Here is a 26,841-nt window from a genome sequence, read left to right as displayed (position 1 = left end):
CCTTTATCCGACATCGATGAGAGTTCAGGGTTACCAAGTCGAAGGGATGGTGGCTGGACCAGTGGTCTCTGGGAATTTAAAAATACCCTGGCATGCACTGCTGACCAGGAGGATTCCTATGATGAAAAGATCAGGGAGTTGGACTGGCAGAACATGAAGTTACAAAAGGACCACCTGGTAATCTCTACAGAAAGAGAAGAACCCAGGTTTAGGCCTCAAAAGAGCATCTTTAAAACCTCCACACATTCAGGGAGGTGGAAGGAGGGATGATGAGGATGAGTAATCTCCGGTGTGAAAAGGGGATTACAAGGGAAATGACACTGAGAGGCCACAGCACCACAGGAGAGAAGGGTCCAGACCCCATAATTCTGGTAGGAATGCACATTTTATTTGCCCCCTTGAGGAGAGAGAGTTTGCGCTCCTGTCAAGGTACAGAGTCAGTGTGCATTATCAGTGCTGGTGGATACTGGATCACAAGCCACCCTCTTATCCAAAAAGGCCTTTGACCAATTAACTTCAGGAAGGGGGGAGAGTCACCAAATTCCCCTCACACCTCTTCCTAGACAACTCCAAAAATTTGATGGGAATATTTCTGCAGATCTGGAAATAAAAATTGGGCAACATAGGGTGAAACACCCGGTGATAGTCGTGACTCCAGAGGGTACACCTTGTCTCTTGGGGAATGACCTCCTCGGTGGTTATCACCCCTGATTGACTGCGTCGACAAGGTCCTCTGGACTCAGACTAGCCAATCAAATTAAAACAAAGCACAAATGATGTGAGTTTGAATGTCACATGCCACATGATTGACCAACGGTCCAATAAAATAGAATTCCATTTTAGGAACAATCAAGTCCCAAGCATCACTGTCATCTCTGTAGGAGAACAAACTGGTGATGGGAACCCTTCGCCATTTTTGAAAACCAACCTCCCTCCCTGTTTAAAGTGGTATTCCACACTGCAGGGAAATACTCTGAAGTTTTATACCAATCGACAATCAGAGAAAAGCCCAAATCCCATGACAAAAGATGATGAAAAACTAGCTCATACTTTGACCGACATCCAGATAAAGGGTAAACAGCTGTTTTTTTTCCATTCTGGTAAATGAGGGAAAGGAGCCTTTTCTCACCAAAGTATGCCTGAGTAACGGAAGAAGATTCCTCAGCGAAGCATTTTTCAGGAAACTCCCAAAAGATCAGATCATTCCCACATTTAAATGTATTGATAAGTGGGAAATGGGCCTAGAAACTCCATATTCCAAACATCTCCTGCCTAGCTTGTGCATGCTAAAAATTTCAATTGGCGACAAAAGCATAGATCATAATTGTTGGGCTGTGAGAAATGTCCCCTCTGCCTTTTATTTAGGCAGTGATATTTCCAATCGATTTGCAATTAATTTGGACCTAATTAATAACAAAGCCTGGTCCCGACTGGGGGGCAACCCCATGGGCTTTGACAACACTATGAAAGCATTCCAGTCTGCTCAATTGCTGCCTTATGCAGTTGAAGTTCAAGTGAGAGAAGAGGTTACCATCCCAGGACAGGTGTGAAAATTTACAATTCCCCTAAAAATTAAGCGAGGACAGAACCTCCAAAACTAGGACGCTGTTATACATTTGAATGATCATCTCCAACAACAGGGTTTTTATTTACAACTGACACCCCTCGTGGACCTACAACACAACACAATTAGAATACTGGTGGATAATAGCGACCCTCGAAGTATCACTTTGGGGAGTGCAGATATCTTTGTTGGAATGGCGGTTGATGCCCGACATTATTCCATTGAATTAGGTAATGAGCTCCTTGGGCCAAATTCCAAATGACTACTATAATTTTAATGACAGTATGCATCCAAAAAAGATTTTCACCAGGCAAGGGGGGAATTTCCTGGTGTACTCTTTCTGCCCATATGGTGTGGAAGAGGAGACCTATGACATCAGGAAGGATGAGGTGGTATTCCGAGTCACCAGTGACTACCTCATATCCTTGGAACCTCACATTGAGGCCAACACCATCACAAGAGATCTCTCAACCCAACTGGAGGATACCACCGAAATTGAGGCCTTGACCCCAGTTCCCATTAAATCCCAACCTAGGCCTTCTTGGGGCCAGTCCTGGCGCCTTTGGTGCCAGGCTCATACTTAATAATGAGTTTGTGCATGGGAACTACTTTTTGTTACTGTCATTCAATGTGGAAGCATCCACAGAATCAGGCTTCTTGGAACCTGGCTTGCATAAGGATGGTTTGGGTGTGGCACCTTTCAACTCTTTTACCTGGACTTCTTTCTTGAAGCTATTTAAACCACGCCCAACTGGACTGACAAGCTTCGCATTAGTTTGCAATTCTGCAACGTGACGCTCACCGCGTTCCGCTTCAGCCACGAACCTTGGATAAACAGCATCTGCAGAAAAAGAAAGAAGACATCGTTAGAAAACAACTTACCTGAATTCCATCATTAGCGGTCCTCAGCTCTTCCAACCAGCATCCTGGAACCAGCGCTCCTTCGGATCGACAGACCTGCAGAAAGGGAAGGACAAGGCATTAGACATTTTGCACAATTAACAAACTCTGCCAAAAGGCTTACCTTCCCACTCGCACTTCATTCAGCAACATCTTTGGAATTCTACACTTCGGCGGAGCACCGCGACCTGTGGAGACAAAAGATAACAGGTTAGCAAAGGCAAGGCACCTTAGCGCTGTGTTAAGCGCCTACTCGCCGCGTCTAGGAGCTCCAAAAAATGCTAATATTTACCAGCGAACCCCGAATCCAATCTTCGCCAAAAATTGGACTCCCACGTACCTAAGGAAGAGAAAAAAGACATTGTTAATTCCAGAAAGGCATGCTAGGATAGCAAAACATCATAGCAATAAGACCTACCTGAAAGACTCACGTCGGGCCGGCATCAGTGAAGTAACTCGACCTCCATTGCCCACAAAGCACCACACGCCCCTGCCGAGACAGCAGGACGGAGAACCCACCAACATCAAGAACAAGATGAGAGGAAGCCCAGAGGAACCGCAGACATACAGGAGGTGGGAGTCTGTTAATCCTAGTTAGTGATATGATATGATATGATATGACATTTGTAACGCGCCTATACACAAGTGTTTCAAGGCGCGACGAGGCAGGGAGAGGGGAACAAGGGGAAGACAGACAACGATCCTACTAGGCCAAGTGTCATTCAAACCGCGCAAGTGCAGGGGTAGGGGGAAGGGAAAAGTGCAAGGGGAAGGGGAGGGGGGAAGTGCAGTACAAGTAAGTAGAATAAGTAAATAAATAGGGCCAGCTCGTGGCAAGTGCAAGGTAAGTGCAGACAAGTGCTGGGAAAGGGGGGGCTGTAGGGATACAGAGACAGTCCCTCAGTGCAGGGTTTTCCAGGGAGGCAGTGCAAGAGGAGAGTGGCTGGGACCAGGACCGAGGTCGGTGAGAGTGGCCCAGTTGCAGATTCGGTGCAGATTCAGTCGAGACTTTAGCAGGGGAGAGGGAGAGAGAAAGCAGAAGCAAAGAGGAAGGTTTTGAGGTGCTTCCGGAACCGGAGATGGTTCTCCTCAAGTTTCAGGGAGGCAGGAAGGCTGTTCCAGAGGGAGGCCCCTGCCACGTCGAGAGATCGACCCCCGACTCGTTGCTTCGAGAAGCGGCTGACCCTGAGGCAGTTGGAGATGGATGAGCGAAGGGCTTGGGAAGGAAGATATTTAGGAAGAGCGAGTTGAAGGTATTTAGGCCCCAGGCCCCAGAAGGCCTTGTGGACAATGCAGAGGGATTTGAACTTAATCCTCGCAGCCACTGGGAGCCAGTGTAGAGATTTCAGTCCTGGAGAGATACGGTCCCTGGGCTTGAGGCCAAGGACAAGTCTCGCAGTTCTGTTCTGGATGAGTTGCAGGGGGCGGAGAGTGGAGGCAGGCAGATTAAGATAGAGGCTGTTACAGTAGTCCAGCTTCGAGAGAACCAGGGCTCGGGAGACAGTGAGCTTCTGGGGGAAGGAGAGGAAGGGAAGAATACCTCTGAGGAGGTGCAGCTGGTAGTGTGACTTCTTAGAGACGTCAGCTATATGAGGAGAGAAGGAGAGTGTGGAGTCGAAGATGACCCCAAGGTTTTTTGCCTTGCAGGTAGGAGCAGGAGGAGGGCCAAGCGAGGATGGCCAGAGAGATACAGGGAAGGAGGGAGTGGGTGTGCCGATGAGTAGAATCTCAGTCTTACTAGCATTAAGGCAGAGGTCATTGGTGGCACACCATTCCTGGATGGCAGACAGACAGTCAGAGATGAGGGAAGGAAAGGAGGAGGCCGAGAGTAGCCTGAAAATGAGCTGGGTGTCGTCCGCATAGCACTGAAAGTAGGGGCAGAGAGGGCCGATGCGGTGGGCAAGGAGTGCCAGATACTGGTTGAACAGCCAGGGAGAGAGATTAGATCCCTGGGGAACACCACAGGTGGAGAAAAAGATGTCAGAGAGGAAGGACCCAAGTTGGACCTGGGAGGGTCGATTGGAAAGGAAAGAGGTCAGCCACGCCAGAGCCTGACCAGTGATACCCAAGTCATCACGGAGACGGTTGAGCAGGATGGCATGGTTGACAGTGTGAAAGGCAGAAGAGAGATCGAGCAGAATGAGTGCTGGAGTCGAGGTTCAAGAGCAGGTCCTCATGGATGTTCAGGAGAGCAGTTTCCGTGCTTCTGGCCACTCTGAAGCCAGATTGATGGTCATGGAGACTACCAACAGTTTCAGCATGGAGGTTAAGCTGGGAGATGGCCAGTTTCTCCAGGAGCTTGCCTAGGAAGGGAGTGATGGAGATTGGGCGATAGTTAGCCGGGCAGGAGGGGTCGGAGGAGGGTTTCTTAAGAAGAGGGTGCACAAGGGAGTGCTTGAGGGGGATGGGAAGACTCCAGAGGCGAAGGAGTGGTTGCAAAAGTCAGCCAGGGCAGGAGCCAGGGAGTCTATGTGGTCGTTGATAGTTTTGGAGGAACAGGGGTGAACCTGTTTAGACAAGACTTTCATAGATCGGACTTGTCTGGAAACCTCGTCAGCAGAAAAAAGTGGAAAGGCAGAGAAGGAGGGAGGAGGGGTGGCTGCAGAAGGGCCAGAGGAAGAGTCGGGAAGAGAGGGAGAGAAGTGATAGGAGGAGAGTGAGGACAGGATGTCCTGAGTTTTTGAGATGAAGTGAGAGGCCAGTGCAGTGCAGAGGGCCTGGGAGGGGACAGGAGAGGTAGAGACTGCAGCAGGGTTGGCAAGCTCCTTGCAGATTTTAAAGAGTTCAGCCGAGTTGTTGGATGCCGCAGAGATGCGGGCTTGGATAAGGGCTCTCTTTTTGGTGAGAACGGAGAGACTTTATTGCCTTTGGAGCAGGCGGCAGGCCAGTTTATCAGAGGATGAACATGAAGCACGCCATTTCCTCTCTGCCACCCTGCACTTGCGTTTTAGGGTGACGAGATCCGAGTCATACCAGGAGTTCTAAACATTGTTTACCTGTATTTCTGGCAGTATTCTTCCGCTGGTCACTACTGGGCATCGCAGGGAGGGATACCTGGACACCGATTGCTGGGTGGCACCCCCGTGGAACCAGGTGAACGTAACATCACATTCATGGAGTCACTCACAGAGATTATCAAAAACTTAGACAGTACCTTTAACAACCTGGTAGTGGGGATACTCAAACCCAATGGCCCATGGAGACTGTGCGCAGACCTAGGGAGTAAAATAAATGAGTATGAGAAGTATTTCCTAATATGTGCGCTTGTCCAACAAATTGTATCAAGTAACCAATTATGCTTATGCAGATTCAATTTTAATTGAATATTTGAATATTCTGAATGAATATACTGGTTCGCCTGTGCCTTTGGTGTTTTCCCTATCTGGATTGGAATCCTAGAAGGGCTGGCTGCATACCTAGATTGATGAGGGACTGGCCCAGCTCTAAGGGTCAAAGGTGTATACTGCCATTGATCTGACCAATGGTTACTGGACAGTACCAGTGAGTGGGAAGACCAGTATAAGCTTGCCTTTACCTTCTTGGGGTAGCAATACACATGGACCTTAACCCCCTTTGAATGCGTAAACTCCGGCAACACATTTAACATCTTGCTACATAAGGTCATGCCTGATTTGGGCAAAAGTGAAAACCTGGCCTATGTAGAGGATGTCTTAATCAAGAGTTCAACTGTGGAGGAACATATATACATCGGAAATATGCTATGTTCTGACCCAGTTGCAGAAATCTGGAGCAAAACTTTCCTTTCATAAGGCACAGTGGTGTAAGACCCACATCAACTGCTTAGGGCAAGAAATGCCCCCCAGCGAAAAAGGTGGATGTATTATTGAAATTTAAAGACCCTACTACTCTGCGAGAACCAAGAATCCTTCTTGGACTCACTAATTATAGTAGAACATTCATTGAAGATTACGCAGAGGTGACTCGACCCTTGGTACATTTATTGAATATGGGGTCAAGCGGAAGTGGGGTCCGGAACAATCCAAGGAAGTAAAACAACTAAGGATAAGCCTTTCCCAAACCCCTTGTTTTGGCTTACCCCATAAAGAACAAGGCATTCTTCATGGAGACAGGGTTCTCAGATACTTGCTTAACAGCGTTATTATACTAAAAGCATGACAAGGTCAACAAAGTAATCTCATACGCGAGCAAGACTTTGTCCTCTGTGGAGGAAAAAGGAAAAATTCAATGATTGCGAAAAGGCACTTCTGGCAATGATGTGGGTGTTGAGGAATTACTGGCCATTCATCCAGGGGGAGCACATAATTGTCGAGACTCCTCACCAACTCTTGCAATATCTCCAAAGTGACTCAATCTGAACAGGGAACATGAGTAATTTCAGAATTACTTCCTGGATTCTGTCCATTCAAGCCTTTCTTGTGGAGGTCTGATATGGCCAAAACAATGGAGTGCTCTAGCGCAAGGATTGGCTGACTTTCATGACTGTGCTCAAGAAAACTGTCTCGAGGATGAAAGTCTAAGGACCAATCACAATATGGAGGCGTACCTTACTTCCCTGCACAAAGTCTGAGGAAGACACGTGCCAGGGGTACCCAGTTTATGTGGATGGGTGCTCCTACGATGTTCACACTCACGGGGAAAGAGAACTAGTGGCTGGCATTGGGAATGCCTCGGTGACTGATACCCTGAAACCCTCTTCTGGGTACAAACTAGCTCCCTGAAGTAGTCAGGTGGCAGGGTTAATGGTGGTACATCAAGCCATCCTCACTGCAGCACACCACCAACTCAAAAGAACTGGTTATCTGGAAAAATTGAGGCATGATGTGTGCAAACAATAAACCGCTAAAGCATGGAAATTTATTAAATCAATTGATGATCTGGTAACCTCTAATGAGATGACCATTTATTGGAAAAAGATCAGAGGTCACTCCAAAATAGAGGGACAAGACAAAACTGGAAATTACTTGGCTGACCAGTTGGCCAAAATTGGAGCCATTCAGAGGGATCTCATAGAAACCAAATCCCTGTTGGGGGAAATCCAGGTCACTGTTGTCACCAGGTCCCAAACACATGACAATAATGAACTCTCAACTGCCCAGTGGAGTAAAGAAACCCCTGATGCAGATGTGATTACTGCGCAAAAAGAGGACCCGATTATTGGGAAATGTTATCAACGTATTGAAGACCCCATGAATTGAAAATGACCCCATGAAAAGAATCCAATTATATCGGGAAGGAGGATCTCCAGGTATTGATGAAGTTTTCCAAAATGTTCTGAATCCAAGATGGTTTGTTGGTACAGAGATCCATATCTGGATGTGACCAGTGGGTGGTTCCTACCTCATTCCAAAGCCTGATATTAAGTCACGGCCATGACGCGGCCACTGCTGGTCATAGGGGGTTTCATACAACATTAGAAATCTTGCGCAAGGTAGCATATTGGCCACATATGGGCCAAGATCTCGACATCTACTTAAAGGGGTTTCTTGTATGTGCTCAGTTTCAGCCGAATTCTCTCACACACAGAGCTCCACTACAGAAAAGGGGAATGACACTGCCTTGGTCAGATATGCAAGTCAATTTCATCGGGCCAGCGATCCGCTCCTCTAGAGGAATCAAGTACATGTTGACCATGTCATGCTTGAGGGTAGAATGTGTTCTGGCACTTGAAGCAGGGTGAAGCCAATAGGCTGCCAGGCAAATTGGAACTTGTTGGTCCTTCTGTTTCCTTCCAAAATGAGTGACAGCCCTCTTAGACTCCACAGCAACATCCATGCATCTATGGGGAAGTCTTTGTTGTTGGGGGTCCGCTTCTCCTGGGTGGCTCCTACTCTCAAAATGGCAGGCTGAGGCAGAAAGCAGTCTTATATGCCAGCCTTGCATCTTGGCCGGCTGCGCCTACAGGCTGGGGGCTTCCTTAGCACTTGAAGCAGGGTGCAGCCAATGGGCTGGCAGGCAGACTGGAGCTTGCTGGACCTTCTGTTTCCTTCCAAAAATTGTGGCAGCCATTTTAGACTCCCCAGGCAAATCCATGTGTCTATGGGGCAGTCTTTGTTGTTGGGGGTATGGTTTTCCTGGGGGGCTCCTACTCACAAAATGGCAGGCTGAGGGAGAAAGCAGCCTTGTGGGTGCAAACAGGATAAATTTTTTTTAGCGTGTTAATTCTGGCATATTTTGGTGAGCCAAACCTCTTGATTTTCTTTGAGAACTACCAGTATGAAATGGGGCATAGCTGGCATTCTATGTTGGCAGGCCTTATTTGCTTTGGGCATGCTTAACATGAAAGCTGGGTGATACTGTCATATATTGTTGAGGCGGGCCTCATGTTTTTTCTTTGGGCACAGCCAGATGGAAATGTGTTCCAAATGGCTCCTGAGTATTGCAGATGACCTGGCATCTATTATAGTATTCCATGTGTTCACTTACGGAACTTATTGTAAAGTACACAGCTTGTTACCCCTGGTTTCAAACATTTGGGGTGCAAAATGCACAAATTCTACCCATTATAGAAAAAATATTCTAAGGGGAAGAACCTATTCTCTCCCCCAAAAACACCATTGTGTTTTTCAAGCGCACCTTAGGCAATGTCGGAAAAACAAGGTTCCACTCTTAGGAATCAGTGGTGTTGTCGAGTGAGACATGGGAGTTCAACAAGATGCATGGTTGTGTCTTGCGCTCTTGTATGGCCAGTGACCACACATTGAAGCCCAGGTTCTCCACCCCCTTAAAAGGCCATTTCCCATAGTTCCCCTGCCCCTCCACACCCCACCACCTCCACTTCTTCCATTTTAAATACTCTCTGACCCTGTGAGGCCTTCCATGATTTATGGTTGTTAGGGTGTTGCCCCTCTCTGACTCCTACTCCCATCCCTCTGCCTCTCTCATCTCTACCCACTATCCACACCCCTTCTGCCTGTGTCCCTCTCTCCCTATTACCCTCATCCATCTGCCTCTGTCCCTCTCTCCCTCCTAACCCCACCCCTCCAACCTCTATTCCTCTCTCCCTCCTACCCCCACTCACACACCTCCTGCCTCTGTCCCTCCTGCCCTCACACCGCCCATTTCCTTTCCTCTCTCCCTCCTACCCCAAACCACACCCCTCCAACCTCTGTCTCTATCTCTCCCATCTACCCCTATGTCTCTCTCCTATCCCCACCCATCCTGCCTCCGTCTCCCTCTCCCTCCTACCCCAACTCTTCCACCTCCCTCCCTCTCTCTGTCCTATCCCCACACCTCCCACCTCTGTTCCCTCCCTCTGTCCTACCCAATCCCTCACACCTCCATCTCTTTCACCATCAAACCCCTATCACTCCTGCTACCATCCCTCTCTTCCTCCTCCCCATCCCTCTCGCCTCTGGAGCTCTTTAACTCCTACCTCCACCCCTGCCGCTTTTGTCCCCTCCTGCCTCCGTCCATCTCTCCCTCCTAATTCCATCCCTCCTGCCTCCGTCCATCTCTCCCTCCTACCTCCATCCCTCCTGCCTATATCCCTTTCTCCCATCTACCCCACGCTAGCTGCCTCCCTTCCTATCTACCTCCTTCCCCCACCCACAACCCTCCTGCCTCTGCCGCCCCTCTCACCCTCCTACCCCATCACTCTCACCTCTGATCCTCTCCTCCTTTCCCAACCCCACCCCTCCCACCTCCGTCCCTCTCTCCCTCCTACCAAACCCCTTCCCTCCCACCTACGTCCCTCTGTCCCTCTTGGTGGTAAGCCAGGTGGAATCGACATGGGTGACCAACTTCTGGACGTGGGGCCGGGCCACCAAGAATAAGAGTGGCAGTCTGCCACTTGACAGTCATTGCCCCGCCTAACCACCAACCCTGAAGCAACCGCAGCTGCTCCAGTGGTTTCTGGTGCTAGGTGGTGAAATAGGAGGGGAGGGAGGACAGGACCAGAGCCGGCCCGAGGCATGGGCCTCCTGTGTGGTGGCACAGGTTCCCGTAACAGAGGGGGGAGGGCCCACTGGTATCTGACTCATGGAGTACGAGCAGAACGAATGCGCATCCTGATATCACATTCATTGGCACCTTTCGGAATGCTCTGGCTCACAACACAAGAGTGCAGTTTCACAGTTGAATGAATCATAGGCTCCTTGTTGTGAAATCTTCTAAAGCACCAAAGGCCCCTGCTGTCACATCTCTCACCAGAGCCCCTGCTGTCACATCTCTCATCAGAGCCCCCTGCTGTCACATCTCTCACCGCAGCCCCCCTGCTGTCACATCTCCCATCATAGCTCCCTGCTGTCACATCTCTTATAGGAGCCCCCTGCTGTCACATCTCTCACATCTCTCATCAGAGCCACCTGCTGTCACATCTCTCATCAGAGCCCCCTGCTGTCACATCTCTCATCATAGCTCCCTGCTGTCACATCTCTCATCGGAGCCCCCTGCTGTCACATCTCTCACATCTCTCATCAGAGTCCCCTGCTTTCACATCACTCATCGGAGCCCCCAGCTGTCACATCTCGCATCATAGCTCCCTCTGCCACATCTCTCATGGAGCACCCTGCTGTCACATCTATGAATTGGAGCCCCCTGCTGCCACATCTCTCATCAGAGCCCCCGACTGGCACACCTCTCATCAGAGCCTGCGGCTGGCATATCTCTCATCATAGCTCCCTGCTGTCACATCTCTCATCATAGCTCCCTGCTGTCACATCTCTAATCAGAGCTCCTGCTGTCACATCTCTCATCAGAGCCCCTTCCTGTCACATCTCTCATCAGAGTCCGCTGCTGTCACATCTCTCATCAGAGCCCCTTGATGTCATATCTCTCATCTGAATCCCCTGCTGTCACATCTCTCATCAGAGCCCCTTGCTGTCACATCTCTCATCGGATCCCCCTGCTGTCACATCTCTCATCGGAGCCCCCTGTGGTCACATCTCTCAACAGAGCCCCCTGCTGCCAGATATTTCATCTGAGCCCCCTGATGTCACATCTCTCATCGGAGCCCCCTGCTGTCACATCTCTCATCGGAGCCCCCTGCTGTCACATCTCTCATCGGAGCCCCTTGCTGTCACATCCCTCATCAGAGCCCCCTGCTGTCACATCTCTCACCGGAGCTCCCTGCTGTCACATCTCTCCCCGGAGGCCCCTGCTGTCACATCTCTCCCCGGAGGCCCCTGCTGTCACATCTCTCATCTGAGCCCTCTGCTGTCACATCTCTCATCAGAGACCCTGTCTGGCACATCTCTCATCAGAGCCCCCGGCTGTCACATCTCCTATCAGAGCCCTCGGCTGTCACATCTCTCATCAGAGTCCCCTGTTATCACATCTCTCATTAGAGCCCCTTGCTGTCATATCTCTCATCAAAGCCCCCCGAAGTCACATCTCTCATCTGAGCCCCCTGCTGTCACATCTCTCATCAGAGCCCCTTGCAGTCACATCTCGCATCGGAGTCCCCTGCTGTCACATCTCTCACCGGAGCTCTCTGCTGTCACTTATCTCATCGGAGCCCCCTGCTGTCACATCTCTCATCGGAGACCCCTTGCTGTCACATCTCTCAGTGGAGCCCTGGGCTGTCACATCTCTCATCGGAGCCCCCTGCTGTCACATCTCTCATCGGAGCCCCCTGCTGTCAGATCTCTCATCCAGCCCCCTGCAGTCACATCTCTCACCAGAGCCCCTTGCTGTTACATCTATCATCAAAGCCCCTTGCTGTCACATCTCTCATCAGAACCCCTTGCTGTCACATATCTGAGTGCATCAGGGCCCTGCTATCACATCTCTCATCAGAGCCCTTTGCTGTTACATCTTTCATCAGAACCACTTGTTGTCACATCTCTGATTGCATCAGAGCCCCTGCTGTCACATATCTCATCAGAGCCCCTTGCTGTCACATCTTTCATCAGAGGCCCTTGCTGTCACATCTCTCATCAGAGTCCCCTGCTGTCACAACTCTCATCAGAGGCCCTTGCTGTCACATCTCTAATCTGTGCCCCTTGCTGTCACATCTTTCACCAGAGCCTCTTGCTGTCACATCTCTCATCAGAGACCCCTGCGGTCACATCTCTCATCAGAAGCCCCTGCTGTCACATCTCTAATCAGAGCACCTAACTGTCACATATCTGAGTGCATCAGAGCCCCTGCTGTTACATCTCTCATCAGAGTCCCCTGCTGTCACATCTCTCACCAGAGACCCTTGCTGTCACATCTCTCATCGGGGCACCTTGCTGTCACATATCTGAGTGCATCAGAGCCCCTGCTGTCACATCTCTCATCAGAGCCCCTTGCTATCACATCTATGAGTGCATCAGAGCCCCTGCTGTCACATCTCTCACCAGAGCCCCTTGCTGTCCTATCTCTGCGTGCATCCATGTCCCTTGCTGTCACATCTCTCATCGGAGCCCCTTGCTGTCACATTTCGGAGTGACTCATAGCCCCTGCTGTCACTTCTCTCATCAGAGCCTCTGCTGTCACATATCGGAGTGCATCAGAACCCCCTGCTGTCACAGCTCTCATCAGAGCCCCTGCTGTCACATCTCACATCAGACTCCCCTGCTGTCCCATCTCTCATCAGAGCCCCTTGCTGCCACATCTCTCATCAGTGCCCCCTGCCTTCACATCTCTCATCAGAGCCCCTTGCTGTCACATATCTGAGTGCATCAGAGCCCCTGCTGTCACATCTCTCATTGGAGCCACCTGCTGTTGCATCTCTCATCGGAGCCCCCTACTGTCACATCTCTCATCAGAGCCCCTGCTGTCACATCTCTCATCAGGGACCCTTGCTGTCACATCTCTCATAAGAGCCCTCTGCTGTCACTTCTCTCATCAGAGGCCCTTGTTGTCACATCTCTCATCAGAGCCCCCTGTCAAATCTCTTTTCAGAGCCCCCTGCTGTCACATCTCTCATCAGAGCCCCTTGCTGTTACATCTCACATCAGAGCCTCTTGCTGTCACATCTCTCATCATAGCCCCTTGCTGTCACACATCTGAGTGCACCAGAGCCCTTGCTGTCACATCTCTCATCATAGCCCCTTGCTGTCACATCTCTCATCAGAGCCCCTTGCTGTCACATCTCTCATGAGAGCCCCCTGCTGTCACATCTCTCATCAGAGGCCCTTGCTGTCACATCTCTCATCAGGGACCCTTGCTGTCACATCTCTCATCAGAGCCCTCTGCTGTCACATCTTTCATCAGAGGCCCTTGCTGTCACATCTCTCATCAGAGCCCCCTGCTGTCACAACTCTCATCAGAGGCCCTTGCTGTCACATTTCTCATCTGTGTCCCTTGCTGTCACATCTTTCACCAGAGCCTCTTGCTGTCACATCTCTCATCAGAGACCCCTGTGGTCACATCTCTCATCAGAGGCCCCTGCTGTCACATCTCTCGCCAGAGCCCCTTGCTGTCACATCACTCATCGGGGCACCTTGCTGTCACATATCTGAGTGCATCAGAGCCCCTGCTGTCACATCTCTCATCAGAGCCCCTTGCTATCACATCTATGAGTGCATCAGAGCCCCTGCTGTCACATCTCTCACCAGAGCCCCTTGCTGTCCTATCTCTGCGTGCATCCATGTCCCTTGCTGTCACATCTCTCATCAGAGCCCCTTGCTGTCACATTCCGAAGTGATTCATAGACCCTGCTGTCACTTCTCTCATCAGAGCCTCTGCTGTCACATACCTGAGTGCATCAGAGCCCCCTGCTGTCACAGCTCTCATCAGAGCCCCTGCTGTCACATCTCACATCAGACTCCCCTGCTGTCCCATCTCTCATCAGAGCCCCTTGCTGCCACATCTCTCATCAGAGCCCCCTGCCATCACATCTCCCATCAGAGCCCCTTGCTGTCACATATCTGAGTGCATCAGAGCCCCTGCTGTCACATCTCTCATTGGAGCCACCTGCTGTTGCATCTCTCATCGGAGCCCCCTACTGTCAAATCTCTCATCAGAGCCCCTGCTGTCACATCTCTCATCAGGGACCCTTGCTGTCACATCTCTCATCAGAGCCCTCTGCTGTCACATCTCTCATCAGAGGCCCTTGTTGTCACATCTCTCATCAGAGCCCCCTGTCACATCTCTCTTTTCAGAGCCCCCTGCTGTCACATCTCTCATCAGAGCCCCTTGCTGTTACATCTCTCATCAGAGCCCCTTGCTGTCACATCTCTCATGAGAGCCCCCTGCTGTCACATCTCTCATCAGAGGCCCTTGCTGTCACATCTCTCACCAGAGCCCTCTGCTGTCACATCTCTCATCAGATGCCCTTGCTGTCACATCTCTCATCAGAGCCCCCTGTCACATCTCTTTTCAGAGCCCCCTGCTGTCACATCTCTCATCAGAGCCCCTTGCTGTCACATCTCTCATCAGAGCCCCTTGCTGTCACATCTCTCATGAGAGCCCCCTGCTGTCACATCTCTCATCAGAGGCCCTTGCTGTCACATCTCTCATCAGCGCCCTTTGCTGTCTCATCTTTCAACAGAGCCTCGTGCTGTCACATCTCTCATCAGAGCCCCCTGCTGTCACATCTCTCATCAGAGCCCCTTGCTGTCACATCTTACAAAAGAGGCCCCTGCTGTCACATCTCTCATCAGAGCACCTTGCTGTCACATCTTTCAACAGAGCCTCTTGCTGTCACATTTCACATCAGAGCCCCCTGCTGTCACATCTCTCATCAGAGCCCCTTGCTGTCACATCTCTCAAAAGAGGCCCCTGCTGTCACATCTCTCATCAGAGCCCCTTGCTGTCACATATCTGAGTGCATCAGATCCCCTGCTGTCATATCTCTCATCAGAGTCCCCTGCTGTCACATCTCTCACCAGGGCCCCTTGCTGTCACATCTCTCATCAGAGCCCCCTGCTGTCACATCTCTCATCAGAGCACCTTGCTGTCAAATATCTGAGTGCATCAGAGCCCCTGCTGTCACATCACTCATCAGAGCCCCTTGCTGTCACATCCATGAGTGCTTCAGAGCCCCTGCTGTCACATCTCTTTTTAGAGCCCCCCTGCTGTCACATCTCTCATCACAGCCCCTTTCTGTCACATTTCTGAGTGATTCAGAGACCCTGCTGTCACATCTCTCATCAGTGCCCCTTGCTGTCTCATCTTTCAACAGAGCCTCTTGCTGTCACATTTCACATCAGAGCCCCCTGCTGCCACATCTCTCATCAGAGCCCCCTGCTGTCACATCTCTCATCAGAGCCCCTTGCTGTCACATCTCTCATCAGACTCCCCTGCTGTACCATCTCTCATCAGAGCCCTTTGCTGCCACAGCTGACATCAGAGCACCCTGCTGTCAACTCCTCTCATCAGAGCGACTTGCTGTTACATCTCTCATCAGAGCCCCTTGCTGTCACATCTCTCATCAGAGCCCCTTGCTGTCACATCTCTTAGTACATCAGAGCCCCTGCTGTCACATCTCTCATCAGAGCCACTTGCTGTTACATCTCTCATCAGAGCCCCTTGCTGTCACATCTCTCATCAGAGCCCCTTGCTGTCACATCTCTTAGTACATCAGAGCCCCTGCTGTCACATCTCTCATCAGAGCCACTTGCTGTCACATCTCTCATCGGAGCCCCCTTGCTGTCACATCCCTCATCAGAGCCCCTTGCTGTCACATCTCTCATCAGAGCACCTTGCTGTCAAATATCTGAGTGCATCAGAGCCCCTGCTGTCACATCACTCATCAGAGCCCCTTGCTGTCACATCCATGAGTGCATCAGAGCCCCTGCTGTCACATCTCTCTTTAGAGCCCCCCTGCTGTCACATCTACCATCACAGCCCCTTGCTGTCACATTTCTGAGTGATTCAGAACCCCTGCTGTCACATCTCTCATCAGAGCCCTACTGTCCCATATATGAGTGCATCAGAGCCCATGCTGTCACAACTCTCATCAGAGCCCCTGCTTGCACATCTCTCATCAGACTCCCCTGCTGTCCCATCTCTCATCAGAGTCCCTTGCTGCCACATCTCTCATCAGAGCCCCCTGCTGTCACATCTCTCTTCAGAGCCCCTTGCTGTCACATCTCTCATCAGACTCCCCTGCTGTCCCATCTCTCATCAGAGCCCTTTGCTGCCACATCTCACATCAGAGCCCCCTGCTGTCACATCTCTCATCAGAGCCACTTGCTGTCACATATCTGAGTACATCAGAGCCCCTGCTGTCACATCTCTCATCAGAGCCACTTGCTGTTACATCTCTCATCAGAGCCCCTTGCTGTCACATCTCTGAGTACATCAGAGCCCCTGCTGTCACATCGCTAATAAGGCCTCATCAGAGCCCCCTGCTGTCACATCTCTCATCAGAGCACCTTGCTGTCAAATATCTGAGTGCATCAGAGCCCCTGCTGTCACATTACTCATCAGAGCCCCTTGCTGTCACATTCATGAGTGCTTCAGAGTCCCTGCTGTCACATCTCTCTTTAGAGCCCCCCTGCTATAACATCTCTCATCACAGCCCCTTGCTGTCACATTTCTGAGTGTTTCAGAGCCCCTGCTGTCACTTCTCTCATCAGAGCCCTACTGTCCCATATATGAGTGCATCAGAGCCCATGCTGTCACAACTCTCATCAGAGCCCCCTGCTGGCACATCTCTCATCAGACTCCCCTGCTGTCCCATCTCTCATCAGAGTCCCTTGCTGCCACATCTCTCATCAGAGCCCCCTGCTGTCACATCTCTCATCAGAGCCCCTTGCTGTCACATCTCTCATCAGACTCCCCTGCTGTCCCATCTCTCATCAGAGCCCTTTGCTGCCACATCTCACATCAGAGCCCCCTGTTGTAACATCTCTCATCAGAGCCACTTGCTGTCACATATCTGAGTACATCAGAGCCCCTGCTGTCACATCTCTCATCAGAGCCACTTGCTGTTACATCTCTCATCAGAGCCCACTGCTGTCACATCTCTGAGTACATCAGAGCCCCTGCTGTCACATCGCTAATAAGACCCCCCTGCTGTCACATCTCTGAGTGCACCCGAGTCCCTTGCTGTCACATCTCTCATCAGAGGCCCTTGCTGTCACATCTCTCATCGGAGCCCCCTTGCTGTCACATCTCTCATCAGAGCCCCCTGCTGTCACATCTCTCATCGGAGCCCCCTGCTATCACATCTCTCATCAGAGCCCCTTGCTGTCACATCTCTCATCGGAAGCCCCTTGATGTCACATCTCTCATCGGAGCCCCATGCAGTCACATCCCTCATCGGAGCCCCCTGCTGTCACATCTCTCACCGGAGACCCCTGCTGTCACATCTCTCATAGGAACCCCCTGCTGTCACACCTCTCATCGGGGCACCTTGCTGTCACATATCTCATCGGAGCCCCTGCTGTCGCATCTCTCATTGGAGCACCTTGCTGTCACATCTCTCATCAGAGCCTCCTGCTGTCAAATCTCTCATAGGATCCCCTTTCTGTCACATCTCTCATCAGAGCCCCTGCTGCCACCTCTCTCATCAGAGCCCCTGCTGTCACATCTCACATCAGAGTCCCTTGCTGTCACATCGCTCATCAGAGCTCCTTGTTGTCACATCTCTCATCAGAGCATCTTGCTGTCACATCTCTCATCAGAGCCCTCTCACATCTCATATCAGAGCGCCTTGCTGTCACATCTCTGAGTGCATCAGAGCCCTTTGCTGTCGCATCTCTCATCAGAGCCCCTTGCTGTCATGTCTCTCATCAGAGCCCCTTGCTGTCACTTCTCTCATCAGAGACCCCTGCTGTCACATCTCTCATCAGAGCCCCCTCTTGTCACATCTCTCATCAGGGACCCTTGCTGTCACATTGTCAAACGGGAAATCATATCATGCCTCCTATTGTGATGAATATATGTAATTTGGCCTAGGCCAAGCTGCTTGTAAGCCACTTGCGTAGAAATCCGCGTTGCATGGTCCCGACCTTAGAATCAATGTAAGCCGCCATTTCAGGTCAATCCGCCATTTTAGGTTCTCTCTGCAAAGTCACCCTGTGAGCTAAAGTGGTGGACAGTGTCATTGCGAAAATGTAACACGGCCGTCTTGACCTCTATGTATAAACTAATGTGTAACTTGCCTGCAGGTCACTTGTTAGGGCCATGAACTGAGACCTTGTCCTTCGTTGACTTGTGTGTAAAGGATTACTCGTGCCAATGAAGCTAATCCGCAAGCATATGTTACGAACAATGTATTCAAATACTGAACTGAGAACATTTGTTTAAACTACATTGTATAGATGTTTGAGAAGGTCTCTATAAGAAATCCTAAAGTACACTGTTGCAATTAAGGCTTGTTGGCGAATGTATTAAAGGCAAACCCTAAACGTATAGATGTGTGAACTCGGCACGAACCCTAGATCTGTAATGTATTAACAAATATTAACCCGCAGTAGGGTTGGACATCATGTTTTCAAAGGTATACAAGGTGCAAATATTCTAATGTACAGTCCCACTCACTGAGCACACCGAACCACGCTGGAGTTTGCTGTGTTGTACTGAAGGCCGATAGCTATCTGTTGTTTTGTCCTTTGAAACTGTTCAGTATAAAATAAAGATTTTTGAATGTTTCTTTGTAACCCATGTTCAGTGTATTTCCTTTTGGGGGTACTCAGCCTCGATATTTCTCTTTGTTTTAACAGTTGACGCCTGAATAGGGACCCTCAAGATTGATGCCGGATTGTCGAAGGTTGACACACGGACCGAGATCGGACGGTGTGACAAAATAAGGGGCCCCTTCTGAAAGAGACGCGACACCTCAGCAGCGCTGCAAGACCCGATCCCTGGAAGATTAGCTTGTGGTCCGAGACAGCATCTTGACGAGGGTCCACTTATCGAGGCGGGCAGATTTGCCGAAATCACCAAACACGAGGTAAGATTAGTTAGGTAAGAATTTTGAAATCCGATCGGACCTCCTTAGGATTGATCAGGTGAGTCCTGACCCGATTCTTAAGTATCCTGATCATTTGTTTTGGCGTATTGTATCTGCAAATACAATTATTGACCAGGTAACACCAATATTTTGACATGCTGGGAAATTGTCTACCTGCTTCAGGGCGTTATTCCACAGTGATAGGCAATCTTTGCAAATTAGCCGTCTGGCACCACAGGAGGGGTCGCCAGCTTGTACTATGTACTGTAAGCATGGCATTGGAAGTATAGTGTTTAATGATATTTGGCACATACAAACCAGACATGCCTCCGAACTTCAGTGGCCAATCAATGGTAGTTTTGAAATCCCTCGTATTGAGTATTTAGAGTCAAATCTATTAAAGAAAAAGGCTAGACCTGCTGCAATTGATGTTTTGCAGAATTGGAAAAAAAAAGCGTTACAGCAGCTTAAAATTAGGGAAAAACATGCGCGCTGTCATAAGACGAACACCGAAAAAGCGTTGTTATATGACCAAGATAAACATTCTGAGTCGGCTAGGAATATGGATAGGGCTTTCTCACTTGGCATTCAGAAAATCTATCCTTCCAAAGACATCATGTTTCCGATTAATCTATTGATAAATTGTTAAATGAATGAAGGCCTGGTGCCTCTGCGCCACCTCCGTATGTTCCTCTTCCTGCCGCTTTGCCTCTCCCTGCTGTTATTCCTGCTCTTCCTGCTGTCGTTCATGATGTTCCTGCTCCTTCTAATGTTCCTCTTCCTCCAGTTGTTGCTCTTCCACCTGTTCCTCCACCTCTTCCTATTGCACCAGTAACAGTACCTCCATTGAATTTGCCTGCTCCCCCTCTTCCAAGTGGTCTTGTACTGCTTGTAGTTGATCAGGATGCGGGGTCAAGAGTTGTCACTCGTAATACTGTACTTCCCGAAAAGAAACGTGATTTGATTGTATGGGCTAAGCATTGTATAGAGAGAGATGATCGAGCTAATATTTTTGCCACACTTTCTAATATGGATAATTTTCTTGAGAAATTATTTTTTACTGAAGGTTTAGGGATTCATTTATGTGTAATGTGGGGCAAATTAAATAATGCAGATCTCCCACAAGGGTTGAGGAATCTGAACACTTTAGTGTTTTCAAGAGACACTGTGGTGAAAGTACATGAGCATGTTGAGAGGATATTTGAGTATAGAAAGGAGTTGGAAAGGTTACAGAATGAGAATGACGACGAGGGTAGTATGTACAGAAACGGTTCCTTCCTTGTCGTAAATCGATATCTGTGGAAGTATGAATTTGTACGAAAGACGCGATTAGATGGATTTCAGACATATCGATAACTCCAGTTGAAGTATATGGCACGTATAGTCAGTACACGCCAGAAATGCGAGGAAATTGATACAAGGTAATGATAGAGTACCTGCAGGATGAATGTGTAAAGAGAAAGATTAGTTGTCCCACAGAGTTACTGAGTATTTATAAAAGAGCTTTTTCACCTGACACTTCTTTGACTGCTTTAGCGCTCGACTTGGCTCTGTTGCTTAGTAAGCGTTCGGAGTTGCCTACTTCTCAGTTGCCTATGAGAGAGGTTCCTCCGACATTTGTCCCGAAGGTTGAGGTTGCGGCCGATCCTGCAACGAATGCAGTTGCTGTGAACATTCCTGCACATTATGTATCGTAGTTTGTTCACGTCCCGTTCTCGAGACAGGAAGTGAATACCATTAGACAATCTGACGAAGAGTCACATGACTGTATGTATATTACCGAACAAGAGACAAAGGGTAGAATTGATCTGAAAGACACTCCTTTGAACGATCCACAAGGGGAGCTGTTTTGTGACAGCTCCTGCTTCAAACTCCCAGATGGTACATCCACAGCTGCTTATGCAATCACCACATTGAGCATGGTCGTGGAAACCAAGAGAATCAGGAAAAACTCTGTGCAGGCTGCAGAGATTATAGCATTGACCCGAGCTTGTGAACTTTCCAAAGGGTTTACAGTAAACATATATACTGATAGTCAGTATGCCTTTGGGGTGGTTCACAACTTTGGGAGACTTTGGTCAGAGAGAGGGTTCTTAACTTCACATGGTACAAAGATCCAGCATGGCTCCCTAATAGTACAATTGCTCTCAGCACTTGCGCTCCCTACTCAGTTAGCTGTCGTGAAATGTGCAGCACATCGAAAGATTATAGATGATATAGGAAAAGGGAATGCTTTCCCTGATCAGATAGCTAAACAGACAGCCACCAATCTCTTTACGGAGATGTATGTTTCAAGGGAGACTGTAAATGCCTATGCAATGGACGAGGGTGTTGGGTCCATAAGGGATATCCAAGCCGATGCCACGTTAGAAGAATCCCAGAGGTGGGATGAGGGCTTGGGGAAACTCGATGATGATGGATGTTGGGTGGACATAGCTGAAGGGAAATGGCTACTTCCTGACGCATATGTAATGATGATGGTCATTATGGCCCATGGCCCTACACATATATGTGCCCAGAAGGTTACGAAAATGCTAGAAAAAGTTTGGGCGAATGACAAAATTTCAAAAATAGCTCAGCGCTATGTCCAAGACTGTATGATCTGTATACTGCACAATGTGGGAAAGGGAACATCAACTCCAAGGGGACGTTTCGGGCCACCTTCTGTCCCCTTTGAGGTCATCCACTTTGATTTTATTGAAATGGAACGTTGTAATAATTTGAAGTATGTGTTAGTTGTCATCTGTGCTGTCAGTAAATGGGTCGAGGCTTTCCCTGTCAAAGACGCTACAGCCATGACTATTGCGAAAACTATGTTAAAGGAATATTTTCCTAGGTTCGGGCTACCAAGAGTCATCTGGTCGGACAATGGTCCATATTTCTTCGCTGCTGTAATTCTGCAGATATGCGCGGCATTACAGATTGACAAACGGTTCCATTCGGCCAGACACGCTCAGAGCGCCGGACTAGTAGAAAGACAAAATGGTATCATCAAGAACAAGCTCGCTAAAACGTGTGCCGGCACCAAACAAAAATGGCCGGACGCCTTACCGATCATGTTATTAGCCATGCGTACAACCCCTCAAACTAAGACTGGCACTCTCCATTTGAGGTGGTAATGGGGAGACCTGCCAATATCTGGAACCTTCCGAAATGTCGATCTTTAAAGAATGTCGAAAATGTACTTCTTTCAGATTACTGTAGCCAGTTGACTAAAAACCTGTATTTGATTTATCACCAGGTGCGAGCGGCTTTACCTGTGCAATACGAGGGCCCGGGCCACAGTATTCGGCCCAGAGATTGGGTGCTCACCAAGGCCTTTGAGCATTCTTCTTGCCTTGCACCTCGTTGGCGGGGCCCATTCCAGGTCCTGCTGGTCACACAGACGGCGGTGCGTGTCGCAGGCTGAAAAAACTGGATCCACGCGACGCATCTCAAGAAACTTCCTCACCCAGTGCCACACGATACAGAAGAAACAGAACCCCTCGCTAACGCTGCAACCAATGATCCCGAAGCAGTAAATAGCCTTGAGAGTGCATTGGAGAGTCTCTCTGAGCCCGTGAGGCTTGGGGAACCTGCCATTTTGTCTCCACACTCTCCAAAAGTTTCGCTTCCGGAAACTGTTGTTCCAGATCCTACATCTTCACTTGCTCTTGATACGCTGCTTCCAACGGGAAGTGATGACACATTGTTCTCAGATCAATCAGTACCGGGAACAGCAAGGTACAATTTACGTCCAAGGAAATAGACTTACGGCATGGTTCGGCTGTGCATTCAATAGACTTACGGCACGGTTCGGCTGTGCATTCGAAGAAGAAAGGAAATTCAGCAAGGACTTGCTTTTTGCCCAAGTAATTGTTTGAGAAAAAGGGGATTCTGTTGGCTAGGGTTGTGGAAGGACTAAGAAGTCGAGCGGCAGGGAGGTCGCCAGCTAATAACATTGGGGTTTTTCATTTGAAGACTGCAATGCCTGCTACCGCTACCGCTTGTACTGGACTGATAAATGATCGTGTGACCGGCCGGGAAAATGGACAAATCTCTTGGGCCCCGAAAACGTATTGCTGTCTTTTTATAATGTTATTTGGTTTAATAACAGTAACTGTGCTAAGTCTCTGGTACCTGGAAGAACTGCAACCATTCTAAACCTTGTTACCGGCTGAAAATGTACCCACTGTTTCTACTCCTTTTGTGCATTTGCATACTTTGTCCCCTAGGGACTTCCAGCATAGACAAAGATATCACAACAATACATTGTTACTAATCATGAATGCCACACATGCCATTTTTAACAGGTCCAACTGTTGGGTCGGCTCGTATTTACCGCAACATGGGGATAAGGGGCTTGGTTGGTATATTCACCCTTTACCTTTTACAACTGCTTGTTATGCTTCTCTTAGAGCACTGTTCTTTGGCCGTTGGAACGATAGCATCTCGAGGAACTTTGATGGTACTAATTTGAATAGTTTCGAGAAACGTGTTCTGACTCCCCTGGGATGCTCGCTGTTCGCAAATAGGAGTACACTTAACTTTGCTTCTATTAGGCCCTCTGATAGACTGTCTCGTCCCTTTCAATCTTTGATTTCCTTCAAGATGCCTCCGTTAGGCAATAAGGATGCCATGCCTCCTTCATACACTGCTAACCATAGCCCTGATTCAGTTTCTTTCTGCATACAGAGGAATGGTACTCAGTCAATGGGAGATTTTCAAAGTTGCGCCAATGCTGCAAATTTGACTGGGGAAGACAGACCTTTGTATGTAGATGAACCTGTCTACTTTGTTTGCGGTAATGTAGCATTTCCATGGTTACCCAGGGATTGGCAGGGTTATTTAGGGATCCTGTTACCCGGAGTGTTCATAACTAGTACTTTAGAGGTTTCAAAGGCTCGTTCTCAGCGGGACGAGAATGGTGACACTCCAGCACAAGTCTTGGGAGATGTAGCAAAATCATTTGGGCCATTTTGGGGGCAGATAGCGAATTCCGAAGACATCAGAAGACTAGCGAGAGTACTGGAGAGAACCATCAACCGGACCACGGACATACTCTATAATATGACATTAGACATTAGAACAGAAAGAAATAAGATTAGTAGCACTTCAGAACCAGATTGCATTAGAGGTCATTCTGGCTGAACGTGGTGGAGTATGTAAATTAGTGGGGTCCGCTTGCTGTGTTTTTGTGCCAGATTCCGCCCCAACTATCTTTAAGGCAATACAGAATCTGCACGTCCTTAGTTCAGAAGTGCATGTTCCTGAGGGAAACAGGGATCTTAGCGCTTGGTTCTGGGACTTCTTGTGATCTTGGGGTTGGAAGGTATTGTCGGTCTTACTGATCATTTTGGGAATTCTGTTGTTTCTTTGTTGTTGTATCCAGTGTTTACCTAGTATATCTTCAATGCTAGGGGGATGTTGCGCACAGGCAATAGGTACAAAAGGATATAAGGTATTGTCATGATGCCTACCCCCGGGCATCCGGACCAGGCCCATCAGTCCCGGGAACAGGCATCCAGATGCTTAGAAAAAGCCCAGCAGCCCTGGCTAGGGGCTATCTGGGTACAGTCCTGGCGCCGTAGGCACCAGGCTCATAGAAGTGGTCAGTCCTAGCGCCATAGGCGCCAGGCTCATATGCTTACACTTACCTCATGCAGACCATGCTGCTAAGAATCCAAGCCAACGTGAAGCCTGTAGGGGACTACTTTACTTCAGGGACTATTTTCTTACTCAGGCGTGGTCCTGGGGGAACTTCTTACCTGGGACTACTTTGAAGGCTATTTAAACTACGCCCGAAGAGCAGCACACGCTTCGCGTTATTCTGCATCCAGCAGCGTAACGCTCACCGTGCCTGCAAGTCAGTATCCAGCCTTCTGCCATGCCCGCCTCGAGTTTGGAGCTCCTAGAGGGAAGAAGGAGGAAAGGTTAGAACAAGAACATTACTTCTATTCCTCACCTGATTCTGGATCCATCGTGCCTTCAAACAAGGAAAGAGATGTTAATTTGATACGCGTCGCATCGCCCGCTTTAGCGCTGGCTATTCTCACCAGCCTTCGCAGCACCTCCACGATCCGCCGCAGTCTCCATCACATCTTCGCCGAACTCCGGCACCTAAGGGGGACAAAAGAACAGCAAGGTGAGCCGAGAGAATAAACAAAGGCAATCTCTGTTACCACCATATACTTACCTGATTTTACTGCCGGAGGCATTTTTCATCTCCACGGTCCGGCGCAATCTCCATCTCATCTTCGCCGAACTTTGGCACCTAAGGGGAACAAAAGAGAGGTGAACCGAGAGAATAAACAAAGACAATGGGCCTCATTACACGGTAGGCAGCAACCAAGGCGCTATTAGCGCCATGGTTGCCGCCGGTATTTTACTGTGTCTGCCTTGGTGGATGGCGGAATTACCGCCCTACTCCAAGGTGAGCGGGCGGTAATTCCCCATTCACTAAGGCCCTTCCCCATTCCCATTTTTGCCCCATAGGGCATAATGAGAATGGGGAAGGCGCTAATTGCGGTACCGCAAATTGCGGTACCGTAATTAGCACTGAGTTCCCTTTGCGGCACGCTACTTTAACGGCTGGTAAAATCAGCCGTTAAGGTCGGGTCCCGCAAAGGGCACTCATAGTAAGGCGGTAAGGGTTTACCGGTACCAGTGCCCTTACCGGTACCGGTAAACCATTACCGCCTAATGTGTAATGAGACCCAATCTCTTTTACCACCATAGACTTACCTGATTTTACCACCGGAGGCATTATTCATCAAGACGTCATAATTTCTCACGCCGCACCTGTAAAAGGAGGGAAAGCAAAAGATTAAACACAGGTACCATTTACCGGACAGTGTTGGGTAATATAGACTCTTACCTGAACGCTACCAGCTGCCACGAGGCAATCTTCTCTTGGGTCAAGCTGCAAGACAAAAGGAATCGGACAAGAGTGAATATCAGACATTTTCAACTCTTACAAACTATATACTTACGGTTCCTCGCCAGGGACCTCAGAGTCAATATTGGTCTGGAACTCTCCCAATTCCTTCGGACCAGTGAAGTAACTGGTTATCAACGCGCCTCTGCATTCCACGCAGGATGGAGAGCTCGTCTTTTATAAACATAAGGTGAGACTATGAAAGGAGATATCTGAGGTGATTAGTGGGAAGAACAGTGGGGTGTTATCACTCAAATCCACGGGTGGCTAATTCCCTTTCTCCACTTTCAGGAGAATACTTCTATGGATCAAGCAGACGAAATTAGGCGGGCCAGTCCAGTCTGTCATCTCTGCACTACGCATCACGTTGGTGGAGACTGCAGCTGTCCAGTTCCGATCAACGCCCCTGTGGGAGCCAGGTGAGCGTAACAGAATGCGAAGCCTCCCTACAAATTCCCACCCAGGCGTTATGGAGACCTCTGAAACTGACCAACTGACCCAATTATTAGGGGAACTTAGGGCTGAAGTACATTCCGCCTGCCAAGAAACTATTGCCCTCAGGAGAGAACTGATTGTATCAAAGGAGCGCACTGATGACCTTGCTAGACAACTACTACAAAGCCAGGCTGGGCAAACACCCCTACCTGGACTCGGGAGAAACCCAACTCCTGTTTCATCAAGCAACCCTGTGCAAGTAATTCTACCTGG

The sequence above is a fragment of the Ambystoma mexicanum genome, chromosome 3p (assembly GCF_040938575.1).
Source record: "Ambystoma mexicanum isolate Mex_15411 chromosome 3p, UKY_AmexF1_1, whole genome shotgun sequence".
NCBI lineage: Eukaryota > Metazoa > Chordata > Amphibia > Caudata > Ambystomatidae > Ambystoma > Ambystoma mexicanum.
The sequence above is the reverse complement of the archived record's forward strand: the minus strand, read 5'-3'. Positions refer to the sequence as shown.